This window comes from Bombus flavifrons, chromosome 6 (genome assembly GCF_040668555.2).
Source record: "Bombus flavifrons isolate JBK064 chromosome 6, iyBomFlav1_principal, whole genome shotgun sequence".
Lineage (NCBI taxonomy): Eukaryota > Metazoa > Arthropoda > Insecta > Hymenoptera > Apidae > Bombus > Bombus flavifrons.
The window spans coordinates 16168064-16185458 of record NC_138447.1 but is presented as its reverse complement, the minus strand read 5'-3'; the positions used below and the strand labels follow the sequence as shown (position 1 = coordinate 16185458).

The 17395-nt window shown below is 42.1% G+C and overlaps 1 long non-coding RNA gene across 2 annotated transcripts in view; it reads left to right on the top strand.

Annotated features, from left to right (window-relative positions):
* LOC138181155 (uncharacterized) overlaps window positions 1–14290 on the top strand; it is a 263147-nt gene extending 248857 nt beyond the window's left edge. The window contains exons 3-5 of one of the 2 annotated variants that reach the window (XR_011173453.1): window positions 10744–10893; window positions 11881–12301; window positions 13483–14290. This is a non-coding gene — a long non-coding RNA (uncharacterized LOC138181155). Of the gene's footprint in view, window positions 1–10743; window positions 10894–11880; window positions 12951–13482 lie in introns of those variants that run through there. The other variant, XR_011173451.1, reaches the window with a different exon arrangement.
* The last annotated feature ends 3105 nt before the right edge of the window (window positions 14291–17395 follow it).

The window sequence follows — 17395 nt, the reverse complement described above, 5'->3', positions numbered from 1 at the left end:
CTGGCTCGATCATGAAAAAAATGCAGGAGAGGACAACCATGTCCCTTGAACGCGTTGATTCTTTCTTCGAAATAAGATATATATGCCAATTTTGCAATTTTGTTACTTCGGAAATAAGTCTTAATATCGTGCCAACTCATTTCTCTTTATCGTTGTAGGAAAGAAAAATATTTCCTGTTGTCCTGTTTGAGAATCGACAACGGCATAATTAACGTTGATTATTATATTAATACGAAGCTATTACTGGTTGCTGCCGTCGCATGCATTAGCCAGAGGTGCGTAAATAAGCAAACTCCACGTGCCTCTTACTTGTGGTACGCTTGTCTTCGCGGGATCCGCGAGACAGAAGTATCGATTTCCAGGTAAATTGCTTGCAGTAATAATACACAAACACCTGACATTCCGCGTAAACTGTAATCGAGAGGCCGGCGGCAGGGCTAAGAAACCTGGCTTCGTAAGCCCGTTGTTTCTCCTCGCCGTCAACTTGAAGGAAATAAGGGAAGGACAGGCTTCCTTCTACCAAAGGCAGCTGCTTAGGTTCTCACATAGATTAACCCAGGTAGTTTCTGTTCCGCTTCGTCTAGGAGACGAAGCTTCAGGCTGCCAGGAAGTCGCTCGCAAACTCGATGGCAAATTGTCGAGTCTTGCCTACCCTCTTCCTTACCTCTGCCCTCTTCCTACCCCTTTCTTGATATCCGTTTCTCTCTTACCAACCCCCTTTTGTCTCTCGTACTGCCTCGCCATCGCCTCGCTCTTTGCAACTGTCTGGGTTGGACGTCTTATCCATGGCGGATCGTCTTTATCCATCGGGAGCTCGCAAATCACAGGCTGGCGGTTCGCCCTGGCCAAATTATCCAGGAAATTCCGGACGCTCTACCGTATACCGAGACTGCTCGTGTCGCACCGACGATCGAGATAATCTCAAGCTCGATGCGGTAGATTCTCGATTGTCTCGGAATACGGCGTTCATCGGTTGTAAACGTAAACGGAAATAAGACGGATTTCTTGGATGACGTTGTTCACAAGGAAAATACAGGTATTCTTATTGTTTCATCGACCAGTCGCGGGGAGACGCGATCGCGAGGAAGCGCGTCAACGGGAGTCGTAAATTCCCGTTACGATTAGAATAATCGACGCCACGAGCAGATCGATCCCCTATTTCGATTAGGATAATAGAGGTGGTTTTAATGAGTAGCGCTTGATTAACAGTTCAAAGATATTACATATTTCCAATAACTTTATATAAAAGCTAGTTACGCTGGTGCTTAGAGATGAACGAAGTAGATGAATGATTGACGGGTGAACCCGATAAAGATATGTTGGCTGTTCCAAAGTTGGAGAATCAGTGCAGATACGTTGACTGTTCCAAAGTTGGAGAATCAGTTTAGAGATGTGGCGACTGTTCTGTAGTCGTTGAATCAGTCCGAGATGTTGACTGTCCTAATGTCGCAGATCCAGTCCAGAGACGTCGATGGATCTGTCGCTGTAGAACAAGTAAAGTCCGTTCTCGTGTTATTACGGAGGAAAGCTCGGTATGAGTGTGTTTTTTGAACGAAGACAGCGGATTCGTTGTTCACGCTTTTCGTTAGGAAAGTGAGGGTGATGATTCGCGAAGCCTCCTGCCAACGTGGCTTGTTGGTGACATTGTTCGTGGGAAAAACCCGCCTTTCCTGTTAGGTATATACCCGTTTTCTCCGTAATTTGTAAGAGCGTACAATAAACCTAAGGGCCATACATAAACCGAAAGCACTTACAGGATTAGAGATTCCTCCAAGTTAATAAGAGTAAGTTATAAACATTATATTAAAAAGATTATGTTTATGGTGGTTCCTTAGGTTTATCTAGGGTATGAATAAAATGATAAAGTTAAAGGAGTTCCTCGAATTTCCGAAATAGTATATTTCTCAAACGACTTTACAATTGAAAAATATTGAAATGGTCACCACTTCTAAGAAAACTCTACATCTGGTCTTTTTAGTTTTCTCAAGCACCGAAGCCATCGACAGTGTACAGACAAAAGACTGCGACGAAGGCAGACCATAAACAGTAGACAAGCGTCGTTGGTTTCGGGGTTTTCAGTTATTGCGTAACACAGCTAGCGTGCGGACCTGGACCAGCTCAAATTGTATTCTTACTTATAATTACACTTCTGTATTAAAATATATTTTCTACCTTACAATTTATCTACGAGTTTCTCCGTTTATACATCAAATAACCTCGACAAAAAATCTCTTATTTACCTAAAATTTTACTTCTTGTTCTGTGTTGGAGTTATCTTGTATATTCAGCAGCGCATTTCATTTTGTGATGATTTCGTTTACTTCTGCTTTTGATATTCTTTATGGTGTCCTTGCAGTGTCTTCTACTGCGGAAACATTTCCTTGGTGTCTTCACTCTATTATTTTTTGCCACTGAAATCTCTCTACGCTTAAAATGTAGAATCGTCACGTTGCTAGGATTCTCTTTATGAATTCCACCTTACAGCAGGGGCACTCCGCGAATGTGGAAATTTTTTGCAATGTTATATTCGTCACAGTAGTCTTAGGAAGATATTGTCAAAGGAAAGCTCGTTCCTATTTTCCTATTGTCTTTCCTGTTCCGGCTTGGACGCTGTCCATAAAAGTAAATTGTTAGAACTGGAAGAAACTCCCTAGAAACTTGCACAATAGTCAGATGGTCTGTAGAAGCGATTCTAGAGAAACTGATCACGGTATGAACGTAGGAAGGGAAGATGCAGAAATTAAATAGAACTTTCGTGAAAAATGCGTGATCACGTTAAGAAAACATCTAACATTAGCCAAATTAGCTGTCAGATTATGTTTTAATAGAGTGGATCATTTTTATTAATTTCAAATCCTAATTTGCATACAGGAACACTATGTTAACAAGAAGAATTTACATTGCTCTATGAGCAGTTTATTAACTTGCAAATGGAAATTAATAAATTAACTTCTCGTACACATTATAGATACTTGTCGCACATTATCAGAGCTCGATCTTTAAACAGAACACCGCAATAAATATCGTGTTCGCAAGAATAAATTATATAAAGTATAAAGTACAATAAGATCATAGGAAATGGAAATAAAAGGTTTGTGTCTCTTTAAACAGTGAATTTAAGGTGCAATTAAGCTTGAAATGTTTATTTGCTAAATAGGCGACGCGCGAATAAGATTAAGTGCATCTGAGCAATGGAAATCTTGGAATCCATGGAATCTTTCGAATGAAAACCGAGAGATCTAAGCTTAATGCTGCATAAGCCAGTGTTTCCTCGTCTTTTTCTACGTTAGAATCGCGAATGTGCACGATACCGAGGAAACGCGCCATGATGTTATTTAAGAAAGTATTTTCCCGTGCTCGTCCGACTCGTTGAAGCTACAAATTGAAATAACTCGCGCTTCGAATTTTCAGATTAAAAGCTTGACCCGCTTGTTTATTCTTTGTTACACCAGCTTCCTGTTGCTCTCTTCTTCCACTCGTCGCTATTTTTCTTTCCGCATTCCGGATTTTCAAAGTGTTTCAATGCGATGATTTTCTGCAGCCGTTCATCTGCTTTGTACCGCGAATCAGACTCTCTCGCTGTTTCGACGAGTTAATCCCTACTTTGTAAGTACGAAGTAACTTTTATTTCCTATTCTATTGTGCCAAAAGTGGCGATTTCTTTTAGATTTATTGAACGAAATGGCGCAACTATTCGCTCACTGGTAATTGTCATTTAAATGAAAGTCGCCGAGGATCGATAATTTCAACACCTTTGCGAGGGTGGAAGCTACGCGAGGGTAGGTGTAACGAATAGGGGAGCATCGTCATGGTGGTGGATTTCAACATCCTGTAACTTGGCTGTTGAGAGGGGCGCACTGCGATGAAATCAGGGGACGATGAGGAAATAAATGCAGGGAACGTCGTGTACAGATTGTATCATTGAAATATACTGCTCCGAGTGATTAGAGGATTACCTAATTAAATGAGCCAACCAATTTTGAAGACTGTACTGTATCTACGATGTTAACCAGAAATTAATCGTGGCATTAGACGATTCATATCTATTTCTTTGTTGACGTTCGATTAATTATCCTCGTCGGCGATGTTTGTTCTTGAAATTGTGATCTATTCCATACAGTTTATATTATTTTACGTCGGCTTTCCTAAATCATTCCAACTATATTAACATCGGCGAGCATTCCTGAGTCACGCGAACAGTTCTGATACTTGCGAATTTAAATACTGATTTTCCGCGTGTTTTAACCTCGTCTAAATTGAATTTTAATTAATTATCGTTTCCATAACAATCTCAAGATGCCGTAATAACTTTATTAACACGCTCAGCGCAGGATCAAAAGAAATAATATTGAATTTTGATAATTGGATTCACCGAGAGCAACACAGAACCCACTCATTCCGATGATATTAACTTCTATCTTGCCTTTAAAGAAATTATGTTCGAAAGATTTCTAAAATCATTAATTACGTAGCATTCGCCTGTAACGACAGTCTCATTATAGATTTATATCTATTATTCAAATACGCTTTCATTACCATAATCGCATTTGTAGGCTCAACTTAAACCTAACATATTTCTATTCTAATAAATGAAAATTACAGTGGAAAAAATTCATTGGAAAAAAGGAAAAAATAAAAGTGTCTTCTCAAATTGTACTCGTACGAAAAACAAGATGTATCATGTTTTTCTTCTATGATCTTCTAATATAATGTCATATCTTTTTCGCTACTATCATAGCTGCCTCTGTACGAATTTTTTCTTGTATCGTGAAATTGCTATATTTCTTTTCTCTCTCTCTTTTTACGTTACCACGTGTGGAAAGTGCAATGAATTCCATCTCTTTCGTATCGCTGCGAGACGTAAATTCCAATATCCCATCGAGATGAAGTGTGGTGAATCCGATAAGTGTGGTTACAGGCGGCGCTATCCGAGTTTCCAACATCGAAACGCGGTTCCCAGCGGTTTTTCCGGCCGTGTAGAACACGCGGGGACATTGCATGCATGCTCGCGGATCGTTGTCGAAGTGGTAGGCTCCGAAAAGAGCGGCAGACGAGCGTCATTAGCCGCAGCGGAGACGCGGCACGGCGGTTGTTTGCACGTCAAATACGAGAGCGTGGCATTTGCATCGCTTTATATAAACAATGTTTTTAAATAAACGCAGCGCGGAAACGCGCGTGCGTACGTCTGAGCGCGTACACGCCGGATCCTTTCCACCGGACGAACTCTCAAACCTCACTCTCGTGGGGGTAGCGAACGCGAGAAAGGGATCTAGCTTGCACCCTTCTCGTTATCAAACTGTTTACACGGCAGGATTATTGTTTACACGAAAGGAGCCGAGCATAGAGGAAGAGGAAGAGGCACGAGCAAACGCTTTTCCCGATGCCGCTTTCCGCTTTGGGTTTCAAACGACGTGAAAAGGGTCGCGGACGTCGAACGTTTTTCGACAGCCGCATCATCATCCCCTTGCTTCCTTCTCTTCTCATTCCTTGCTTCGAAACGCTACCACCGCATCATTCCCCCGTTACTTTGAGCCGGAATGAATTATAAATCGTCCACACCGTTTACGCTTCGTGCGTTTCTCGGTTCGTTATTTGAGCGACGAAGAAACGTGGAAGTTAATTAACTTCTTTGTCGGATCTCCTTCCCGCGGAAGGTTCCTGAAACTAATAATGCGGATGCGAAGGATGAAAGCGTGGGTAGACGGGTGGTTTGATCGTCGAAAGGTCTGTTGCCACATAGATACGCGAGAAAGTAATATACATATGCACGCGTAGACGAAATTTCAAGGAAAGACTAGGGAAACAGTCGGAAGGTTTCTCTCCCTCAAAATATATTTTCACGAATTGCGGGTCGAGTTACGCGTTCGTGGAAGAGTATACAACGAAAGAGAGGCGGAGGAGGAGAGAGATCGTAATGGAGGAGGAGGAACGGAGAGTGGAACACAAACGAAAGGAAACAAAACCGGCTAAAGGGTTGCAAAGGCACGACCGGGGTTGCAGCGGGCCGCGAGCACGCTCACGGCTTCTCTTTCACAATTAAACTATAAATATTCATAACTATTTTAGCAAGACAAAGTTTCACGGTGGGCCGCCGGTAATTAAGAGCCGCGACTTCTCCGAAGCGTTTATTCCGAAGTCGACATTAGCGGCGCGGGATATAAATGCCGGTAATTTGGAGGTCTTCGAGGTGGCCCCGTCCTTTTTGCAGTGTACATCGCCGGCTCGAGCCTCGAGAACGAGCCTACGGAGCAGAGTGGGACGACGGGTTAATTCGCGAGGAGAAAGCGTGGATCCGCGTGGACTACGAGCTGCCGGTCGCCAAGGTTATTTGTATTAATTAGAAAGCCCTGAAATTAGTCGACAGAGACCGGTCGTTAGGAGGTTCATCGAGCAGCAGTAAGCAAGACGCTGGGGAAAAGAGTGGCCGCGAGCCAAAATGACTGGCCAGAAAGGATTCGGGCTCTTTCGCCGAACCGAGTCACTGGGGTGTGTTCCACTATCTGGAATCGATTTTCTTCTTCAGGAGATGGCTTATTAAATACCTAGAATTAATGGCTACGAAATTGTTTCTTATTTATTACGAGGCTAGTATTTAGGGACTCGTCACTTGCCAAGTGGAAATTTTTATCCTTCCCTGAGCTTCTTCATTTTTTCCCCCCTTAACACTTGTACGAATGGCGATACTCCTTTTAAACTCACTAATCAATTATTCTTTTTCTCGCGTTTTTTTCTTTCGCTTCTTCTTTCATCGTTGGTGTTTTCTAAACAGGTATCCTAGGAGACACGTGTTTCGGAAATTTGACATCTCGAGCAGAGTAAATCAATCCCAAATTGGATAACGACGATCGTATCTTTGTTTCTTTTCCTTTTCACATTGTCCTAAGATTTCAAAAGTTACCAAGTTCATCGTTCTCGTGATCTCGGCGTCTCAGTCATTCGCACGCTATTCCTTTTCTCGGCTGTGGAACCGTTTGCATCAGACGAATATTAATCCGTAAATTTTTCACTGTGCCCCAGAAAAAGGAAACTCCGTCATTTTCCGCTGTTGAAAGGGGAGGAATGGGTGGAGTCACGGTGGAACGGCTCGAAGATACATACTCCTAAGCGATTACTTTCTTTAATCTACGAATGCGTTACTTCCGCGTGGCTGCAACATCGCGAAATGGATAAATGCAACGTTTCCCCAACAGATTTTGCGTAACTGGCAGATGGTGCCTCGATAATATTTTATGAGAGATAAGATCGCGGTTCACCAGATGCTTCGCACGGAGCTTGGTATTCGGTACGAAGTTCCTGAATAAATGCAAGATATGAATAGCTACGGCGTTCATTATCGCGAACGCTGTGTTGCCTATGTTATATTGGTTTTATTTGAACGGTATCAATCTGTGACCCGCGAACATTTCGGTATTTTCCTGTAAAATCGCGGTACGCTGCGCTTGCTTTATTTCTGCGAAGGTAAAACGAAATATTTTTAAGTAAAAATTGTAAAACGATTCTTTATAAAGTATCGTTACATTTATAAAGTTCCACCGTGAATTGTCATCGGTGACAAAGATTCATGGGATAGTTCGCATTTACATGAGTAAAATATACTCTGTCCTGGACATTATGCAGTGAATCAAATTCTCAAGTTGGATCATAAAATGGAAAGACGCGGCCTACATGAAAAGCTGTAGAGGTAAAAATCAGGGAAGTTTAATCAGGCGGACGGGCTGGGCCAAGATATTGGACTGTAAGCTCGAAACCATTTTTCTCTCGGTAGATTTCACTCGAATACCTCGTCATGATTCGAATTAGCTTTGACGTTTCATTTTGCTGATAGTGCCTCAACGTTAATCGCAATTGCGAAAGAACGTCGAGAAAAAGTTTTTCAACTCATCAAGAGCATGAATCAGATTGGTACCATCAATCTTGGCTCAAGTATCCATCGAATGTAGAAGCTCGAGCTTATTCAGAATACAAGAGAAACGCGGCATTTATGAATCTTGACTCGATCTCTGACAAGAATACAAATTTGTATATTATCCAATAATCTGTGTAAATCTTCGATCAAAGAAGCATTAAAAATCATAAAGTGGAAATATTTAGAGTTACAGATATCGACCACATTATATGGGTTTCTTTCGTTAAAATTCACGGAGAATAGATTCCCTCGTATCTCACTTATTATCCATTCACGTCGATGCGTCAAGAAGGAGCAGTGATGCACATACCATTTACGGATGCAAGGGACCATATAGTGTACACATTGCACGTGTGTTCGCTCCGAGAGATTCAGAAATCCATAATCCTCGTGGAAGGATATAGAGCGGCACGCGTGATACATGTTACCATGCATCGGATTACTTCTTGCGCGGAAATTGACTCGAAAGTTGCTGGCAAAAATTCATGCAACGCATTTCCACCGGCGAGAAACGTACACAAATATGCAAAATCGAAATTGAACCCCTCGTGAATTTGCAGTGCTTATTTCTGCTGGAAATGATAATAAAGAAATAATAATAATACATAACGATGACAATAAATAACGATGAGAATAAATAACGACGATAAAACTTTTTCGAAATATTGCTGAAAATAATTGATCAAAAATGTATATCGTAAAATTCATAAATGAAAGATCTAAATCTATTGAGTGGAGAGTTGATCGTAAATATGGTATGAAATAAATATTTCAATTTTTCGACATTCTCATCGAGGATCATGCATTATTGAATGTTTAGAGACGTTGCTTTTAAGTAAAATTTAGACAATATGCGGATTATTCTATTGTATTATATATACAGTAAAATGTGAATTCTTAATTAAAATTCACAGGTTTCGGAATTTTTGCTTTTGTATTATTTGCTTTGTTATTTCTGTCCGAATGGTAATGATAAAAATGATTTATTTCGATAATTTAACTGTTCAGATACAAAGGAATTATTGTGACGTTCTTCCGTCACATTTGCATTAACTTTAATTCGATTAGTTCCAAGCTATCTCACTCTTCTATAAATCGAAGTAACGCAAAAGTACATCGCGTGTTATATCGGTTTATCTCGTTCGCGGTAAAACGCTTCTCCCATCGATAGATGTACCACCGATTCCTATTAACCCCGAATTTACAGGAAACTTCCATAGGTGTTGTGTATCTTTTAAGTACGATCGGTCTACAATGAGGTCGGATCGGTGTTCTATTCCCAAATCGTAGTTGTGCCTCTCTTTCGCTGGAACGTGAACGTGTCTGTCTTCTCGGTAAAAATAAGCAACACGAGCGCTGCGTAAACAGAGACTCGTGTTGTGTAACGAGGGAAAAGAAGAGAGGACGAAGATCGAAGAAGAAGGCGGCAGATATACGGAGCGCGCGAGTAAAGGATCGGATCGAGTAGGTTCAGATCAGATCAGATCGGTCGTGGGTGGCATCGGTGACGCCGATGGTGAATGGGTGGGCTGTGGTAAGCGCAGAATCGTGTCGCGGATAAAGTGGTACCCGTCACTGTCTGTCAGCAGCCCTTTTCTCTCTTCTTCATCCCCCTTGTTTGCCGCTCTGGATCGACTGGCATCTGTTCGTCTCTTTCTTTCCGTCTTCCGCCTTCGCATCAACTTTGTCTGGTGAATGTATCGTTTTGATTGCTATAATTCACGAATACCAACGCATATGTATACGTACATTTACTCTCATTCATAAGCATTAGGACATCAACGCGACGATTAATTAAAAATACCAAAGAAACGAGTAATCAATCAGAATTTTGTATTCGCGCAAAATTGCGACACAATATAACATATACGAAACAGACATTTGTTAAAGGATTTAAATTTATTAATTAAATTATATGTATTGTTATCATACATCTATTGTACATAGTATTACGTGTAATATCGTAATACAGCGTTATACGTCTTGTATAAGAATCATGCTGCGAATTTTGCAACCTGAAAATATGCCGTTTGATTTTATAATCCATAATTTTTCTCTCCACTAAATCTGGTGATTACGCTTTCAGCGGGTTAATAAATTGGGTCTAGAAAGTTACGTAGTTACCTACCAATTTTAATATTATTTTAATATTACGTTTTAGTACCCGACATTAGTATTTTTATAATCTAATAAAAGTGGAAGAGACCATGAATTTGCCCGTGTGTAGTTATTACCTGACTTGTTCTACTTCGACGTAGATAAAGTCTAAGTGGAACGACTCGAAACTCTCGTGCCATCAAATTGTATTCGCCGAAGTGCACTAATGTATTCTTCAAGAGCGAACTCTCCACACATAACCCGTATCTTGACGAGGAATCGAGAGAATTTTCCCCGATATCTCAACGTTTTCGAATAGTTAGCAAGCAGGAGAGTGTCTCGCCTGACTCGTTCTAGATTGCATGTATGATCCAATCGACTGCAGCTACCGTTCCTTCGGATATTTTGAAAACAGAGCAGTACGTGGAATAAAAACGCCAGCAATCTGGGTCGAAAATAACCTTCCAATTTGCGAACCATATATATAACATACTAACGACGCGGTATCTGTGTCTCTGAACGTTAACCGGGCTACTAAAATCGTTTCTCGATCTAATTTCTCGTATTCTTTAATATAAGTGAACATATACACAGTCGTACAGATCGATTGATCAAATCAATATGCACCGATAATTACAAAACTGCTGTAATTCCAAAACCTATATGACTCGAAAGAGGGAAAATTAAACATCTATCGAACAGGCGAAATAACCACGAATTTTCACTGTTTCTTTTTTTAGATCAGACTCGAACCACGGGTTTTCTAGGTATTAGAAAATCCAGTTGCGCGAACGAGAAGGAGAAAGAGGGTGTTTCGTAGAAGCGGCGGCAAGTGGCTCTCTCGCTCTATCGCCTGGATATGATAGGAACACCGATGAACAGATACCAAGGTGAGCGTTTCAATCGCACGTACCGCGATTCTACGCGTTGCATGCGACCGTGCATCCACGTACGCCGTCGATTAGGGCATGTGTGCAAGTGCATGCATACACGGGGTGGTGCAGAGTACACGGGCGTGCACGCTAGCTCGGTTCGGTATGCCAGCGAAGGATAGCCGAGGAAGCCCGCAGGGCCTGTCGGAGGTGAGAACAGTACATTACCCTCGCTCGCGTCCGCCTCTCCGCCTGTCCGACTCTTTTCCCCTCGTCTACCGTGTTCTCCACCCTCGTCCTTCCTCCACGACCCTCGAGCGCCATCCGTACGGCTCTAGCCCTCTCTCCCTCGCTCTATCATTATATTCACGCATCTCCAGCCGCGACGCTGCAACACCGATCTTTTTCCCTTTCTAAAACGTAGCCACGTCACGTAACGTCGTTGCTGTTTGCCGGCGTGGCGGAAAGAAGAGGCGAAGAGCAAAACGTAGAGAGAAAAAGAGGAAAGGTCACCGGAGGAGTGAGATATTGCAAGGCGAGGATGCTACGCGATTCAATGGCTTGTAATTTTAGTCGGATTTTAGGCGAAACAGACGGCTTCCCGCTGCAAGGTGAATGACCTCTCGCTTGAGTAAATTGACATACCATTGTTGTCCATGCAAACGTATCTAGAGTGTTAGCGGGCTCGGTGAAGCAGTCGCGGAAGAGCAGCACCAAGGAACTCGACTTTGTCCAAGAAGATAGCTACTACATCGTAGTGATTCGTTGTCGTAGGATATTGCTGTTATTGCCGAGCAAATGGATGTATGGTTGGACGATAATTAGACGAATCTTGGTTGTTTGGTACGGTTGTCAAATATGAAACTATCAATGACGTTGATCAATGTGGCTTCTGAACAGCTCATATGTCAGTGTTATCGTTTATGACAGATATTGAATTTCGTTTTAATGATCAAACGTTATACTAATCTGTTGTATAGGCTGTTAAATAATACACTGTTACAGAAACGATTCTAGACATCGATACAGTGAAGAAGGTTCGTGTGCATCAGAAATGTCTGCAGGAACGTAACCCGCTTTACGTGTAATTCTCCAATCAGTTGATTTCTCGTAATACAGCCTCGTAATCTACGCAATTCCATTCAACATATTCTCCTCGCCCTAGTCAAGCAGAAGAGCGTTACACCAGCATATCGACTCGGCCAGGTCGGCGCCAATGCGGCCACATTAATAAAAGGAATTTCCAACGAGAGTTTGCGACGATTCTAGGGGAAATGCGAGGACACAAGCTGGCGACGTGCTTGGTACGATTCGCGTAGGTGCCGTCACGGTGGCTGACGCGTGAAGTCAACAATAGCCGTCGTTGATGAGAGAGAAGAGGAGAGAGACGGTCCATTAGCTGAGCTGTCTCTCAACCTGGTGGCTAGTACGTATTATCTGTACAATTAATGCGAATGCGTGCTTAATGACACAATAGTAAGGAAGGATCTTCTTCCAGCCAATGTTCATTTTCCGTACCAAAATAGTGAAAAAGCATTTGCTAGGTAGAAGCACGTTCGATCTTCGTAGTTGAAGAAATATACACTGGCTTACGAAAGTATTCGAACACTTGTGCATACCGTTTATGAATATATGTGAATACATTCTTTCTTATACGAAGTGCATACGATATAGACGACAAATTTTCTACGACAAGTGTTCGAATTCTTTTGTGAGTCTGTGTATAAAACCAATAGATGCAGCAGCATTTAAAATAATATTAATCATAAACGTAATATTAAAAAAATAACATTAATAGCGTAGTTATGATCTACGTGTATGTTGGTTAATTCAACATTCACGTCAGTTGCTCATGAACCTACACACACATTTATATCTTGCATCGCAACCTGTATATCGTAGCTTGTTGTCTAATAATACGATCTTTCCTATAATCGTCGAGCAATTCAAGGTTTGTATCGCGCCGTCAAATTGAATGAAGCTCGCGTCAGTGAAGCGACATATAACAAGTCACCATTGAAGAATTATCGCGTGGAATCTACCGCATTCCTCTATAATAAATTGCGATAAACGAACGGTACAGTCCACTTTTTTTCCAAATCGTTTTTCTTCCGCGAATAGCGATGATAGAATCAAAGTGTCGACACGAGCGAGCACGTGCAGGAAATGCAAACGCCCCGAACAAATGTCCGGCCATCGATTAATGTACTCGTACTAATGATGTGGGAATTTTAATTCCGTAGCAGTAATTCGTACAAATATATCGCGTAATTAAATATGGATCCAGGCATTAAATACCGCGAGGCTGTCTCGCGTTCAGGGCATCTGGTGCGCGGCCGATATTTGCAAAGCCTACGGGGAATCTCCGGCTCCGGAGAGCGCGATAAATAATTAAACGCCGGCATAATTGGTTATAGGCGCGAGATTTTAGACGGGGAATTTATTAACCCGGCCGAGCGGATTTATTATGTTTGACCGAGTGATTAAATCGCAATGAAAATGGACTTGGTTACGCCTCACGGTGTACGGAGCGTGAATCAATTGCGGGACGAATAAATCGTCCGTTGAGGCGGTCGATCTTATCGCGATAATGGTACCGATTTTCAGCCGATTCGAGGAGGATGCCGTGCGAGGAGCAAGGAAATCGTGTTACAGTACGTGCAACTGGTGCACTTGGATGACAATCTCCGATCAACCGGCCCGATAGTAGCACCCGGGGAATAAATCTTCTCAAGTATTACTTTGGGCTATATCTGTGCTAAATTAAAGTACCATACGTATAATTGTAAGCCTCTCGAAGGTGTTAAAAATGGTTTTCGATTAGTTTTGAAGATTCGGTTTTGTAGATAGATCAGCGAATTGAGCGTCCTGTAAATTTTTTAAAGGTGTACGGATAATCGTGGAGGCGAGAAGCTAAATTACCGTGATCGAGGTCTTGTATTTTTAAAGTGCGTGGTCTAGCTGCAATGTTTCTTCGTTTAGAGAAAATGGAGAGGAAAATAGAACAGCGAGACACAGGGAAGCCTCAAAGCCCATTTGAATTGGCTGAGTGTGGGACAGGTAGCGATGGAACGAAACGGTATATGTAACGAACAATTCTTTTGCTACAAGCTGTTTTATTCAAATTTATCACTGCGTTGTATATTTGATAATTATTTAATGACACTCGATTTTGTACGACAATGAAGTATATTCCAATATGAATTTCAAATAATTTATAGGCGGCATTACCAAAAGACTTATAGATTATTCAAACCTTATTTTCTGACTTTCTGTAAATTAAGCGAAAATGTTACCTGATACGAAATAGAAATAATAAAAAAATGTGAACTAGTAAAGCATAAATTCCACTTTCATTATCTGCACGGATTATTGGAATTTAAACGGAATTAAAAAAATTCATTCGCTTTAAGATATTGTTCGTGTAAAAGACGACGCATCGCTGCAAAGTCTCGTTTAAATAAAATGCCAAAGTCCATCACGTTTCTCTGATATTGCTTTTCCAGAACGAGGAAAGTAGGTAACATTTCTGTAACCGACGTGCAATCAGGTCACGACGATTAACAAAAAGATTTCGCATATGTTCCTTGAAACGTCGACGTTTGTCTTTTCAAGCAAACGCCCATTCCCCAAGAAAATTCTTATCTTTAGATTTCGAAGAATTTATTGAAACATTAAAACCAGGTCATACGAGAAACGGAACGATGTAACAGGGAAAAATACAAGGACGAACGGCACCATGTACATTGTACGTCGTTCTTAGGCGGCGGTTAAATGGCACGTATTCAAGGGAGAGAAGAGAATTCATCGGAAGAAAGAGAATCGCAAACACGCTCCGAGAAATCTTAATGAAAGAGCAAGTTCCTGAAGAGATGACAAAAGCCTCTTCGAAAGCATTCGGAATCGTAATACGTTTCTGCGGGATAAAGCGGCCGGGAATACGGCCCCTTTGAAACGGGACGCGGTGTATACACAAGCGTCGAGAGTCGTCGGAAGTTTCGTTCGTTGGAAGCCAGTGTGATGAACTTTCTGATCCTTGCCTCAACGTCGAAATAATTTTTCAATAAATCTAACATATCGATCTTTTGCTATTAATCTTCGTTGCGTTGGATAATTAATTAAAATCGTAACGGAGAAACGATAGATACGATCTAGACCAAAAAGGATGCTTTATCGATAGCGCTAATCAATCGAGGGGGCAACAAATATTAGCATGCTCAGCAGTCGGTTAAGCACGAGATCGCGTGAAGCCAATTTTCTGCGTAACTTTATTAACGACGTCAATTTCCGTGAACCCGTTTCACCCTTGTTTCTTCTCTACCGCGCTCTACTCACCGGCAAAAGCTACCTGATTATTTTTCGAGCTTCGATAAACGCAAATTGATCGCTGGCCTTTAATTTGAGATCGCGAGATCTTCGAGTAACTGGAGGAGACTGGATCGACTCTCACCAATCGAGGGGAAAAAGAAAGACCCGCGGAATGCCAGGGACGCGGAAGCGACAGAGATTTTCACGAAGGATACCTGTCGCGCATACTGAGAGGCACAATCTTATTAGGCTAACGCGCAAGCAACCGGCGAAGAAAGGAATTAATGCAATTCCAATTAGCCGGACCGACTAGTCGCGCGGCGGACCGTCGTCGGTCGGTTTTGTGCTCCTTTGGTGGAGACAAGCCGCCACTCTTGGAGGCCAGTCACCGACCGGGCGGCACGTACGGCAAACCGAGTCTCGATAGAAGCGAACAAGTAAGTAACTAAGTAAGTAAAGCCGGCCGAATAGGTACGAACGTGGGAGAGGCGGACAAAGAGGCGCAGAGACAGCAGCAGAAGCAGATACAGCAGGGAGGGGGAGGGGGAGAATGTGAAAAAGGGAAGGACAAGAGAGGATCTCGACGAGATGGGGTTGAGTTCAAAAGAAGCGGTGACCAGAAGAGAGGCGGAGTGGAGGAAGGTGGATAGAATTTAAAGTAAAGTACGAGCGAGAAACGGTGGAAGTACAAAATGGGTAACGAAAGGATCGAAGGGCTAATACGTAAGGGCAAAATAGAATAAACAGCGATAAATATTGGCTAAGCGAATAAAGGAAGAAGGAGAGAGGCGGAGGGCATAAAAATTGAGTCCAATAGGGGAGCGGGAGTTGAAAAGGAACGAAGCGACCAGTGGAGTGAATTTCGTAGCGAAGAACGAGCAAAGGGTGTACCGATTGATCGAGAAGGAAGCCAGTTGGACAGTGGAACGATTAAAGAGCTAGAATGCAAATGGAAGGAAGAATGAGAGCGTGAAGAAGAAAGGAATTCTTTCTTTTTTTTTCTAGCGAAGAACGAAGGAGAAAAGAGGGAACGAAGGACGTGAATGAGGAAAAGTCAGTGGAGAATTTTAACCAGTAGAGGGTAGAATTTAAAAAAGACGAGAAGTGACGTAAGGGATGGGCAGTAATGAAAAAACAGACGGAATGCGAGTGAAAAATGAGGAAGGGGGGGGGGGAGAAAGAGAGAACGAGGAAGAAGACGCCGAATAAAGTTCGACTGCGAGGCGATTAAAAAGCTAATAGCTAGGTATAAAAGGGAGAATTACAAATGCAAAACCGTAGTGAGGCAAGGCAAAGGAACGAAAGAAAAAAATTCCGGAAGACGAGAGAACGGAAGCAGAAAACGAGGAAAGGAACGAAGGGGAAGAGAAAGAGAAAGAGAAAGAGAGGCGCGCCTGCAGATTGTCGGAAATCTTTGGTTCCTTTTAAAGGGGTTTCAATAGAGTTAGCTGGAGCCAGGCTCCAGTAATGCACGAACGAACGAACGAACGGCCAATCATGCTGTGATGGACAGATCTGTTTAAAAGCGATTTAATTCAATGCACGGGGTGACAGGGTCTTTTCTTTTGTGCGAGACGAATTTTCATCGGGAGATCGAGTGTTTAGATTCCTAGGTGTTGACCACGGGAAGAGACGTCGACGGACGTTCGGTCTCGAAAGACTGACAGACAGGGCGGATCAAATGGACTTCAAAGTGAAATTCATGACATGCGGCATCATCGAGTGCCGGTAATCGGCAGTTCATACCGCAATTATCGACATTCCTGGCTCCTCAATCTAACGGATGGAGGGGATCTCTGCAGGTCCTTGTACATATTAGCTGGTAATGGATCTAAAGCTTATCTAATAAGGCTGTATTACGTAATAATAGGGTTGGGTAGGAATCGAGAATCGGATAAGGTGCAATTAAAGGTCCCTTTGACCTGTTTCAAGCAGACACGTATTCCGTCATAATTTCCATCTACGCTATGATCGATAGACGTTGATCGGTACGCGTAGTGAACCTAGAATTTACGTAGATCTACCCGATATTCGTAATCGAGAACAATTAAGAAAATACCTATTTTTCCTGCGGTTATATATTTTCCTCCTCGCCCTTTACAGTTTATTATTTTCTCCGTGTATATCCAAGTAAGAGTCGAATATCTTTTCGCAATTTTTAATTAACAGAAAATTGTTCGTAATCATAGTACAATGCTAAAGGTTGCGCTCT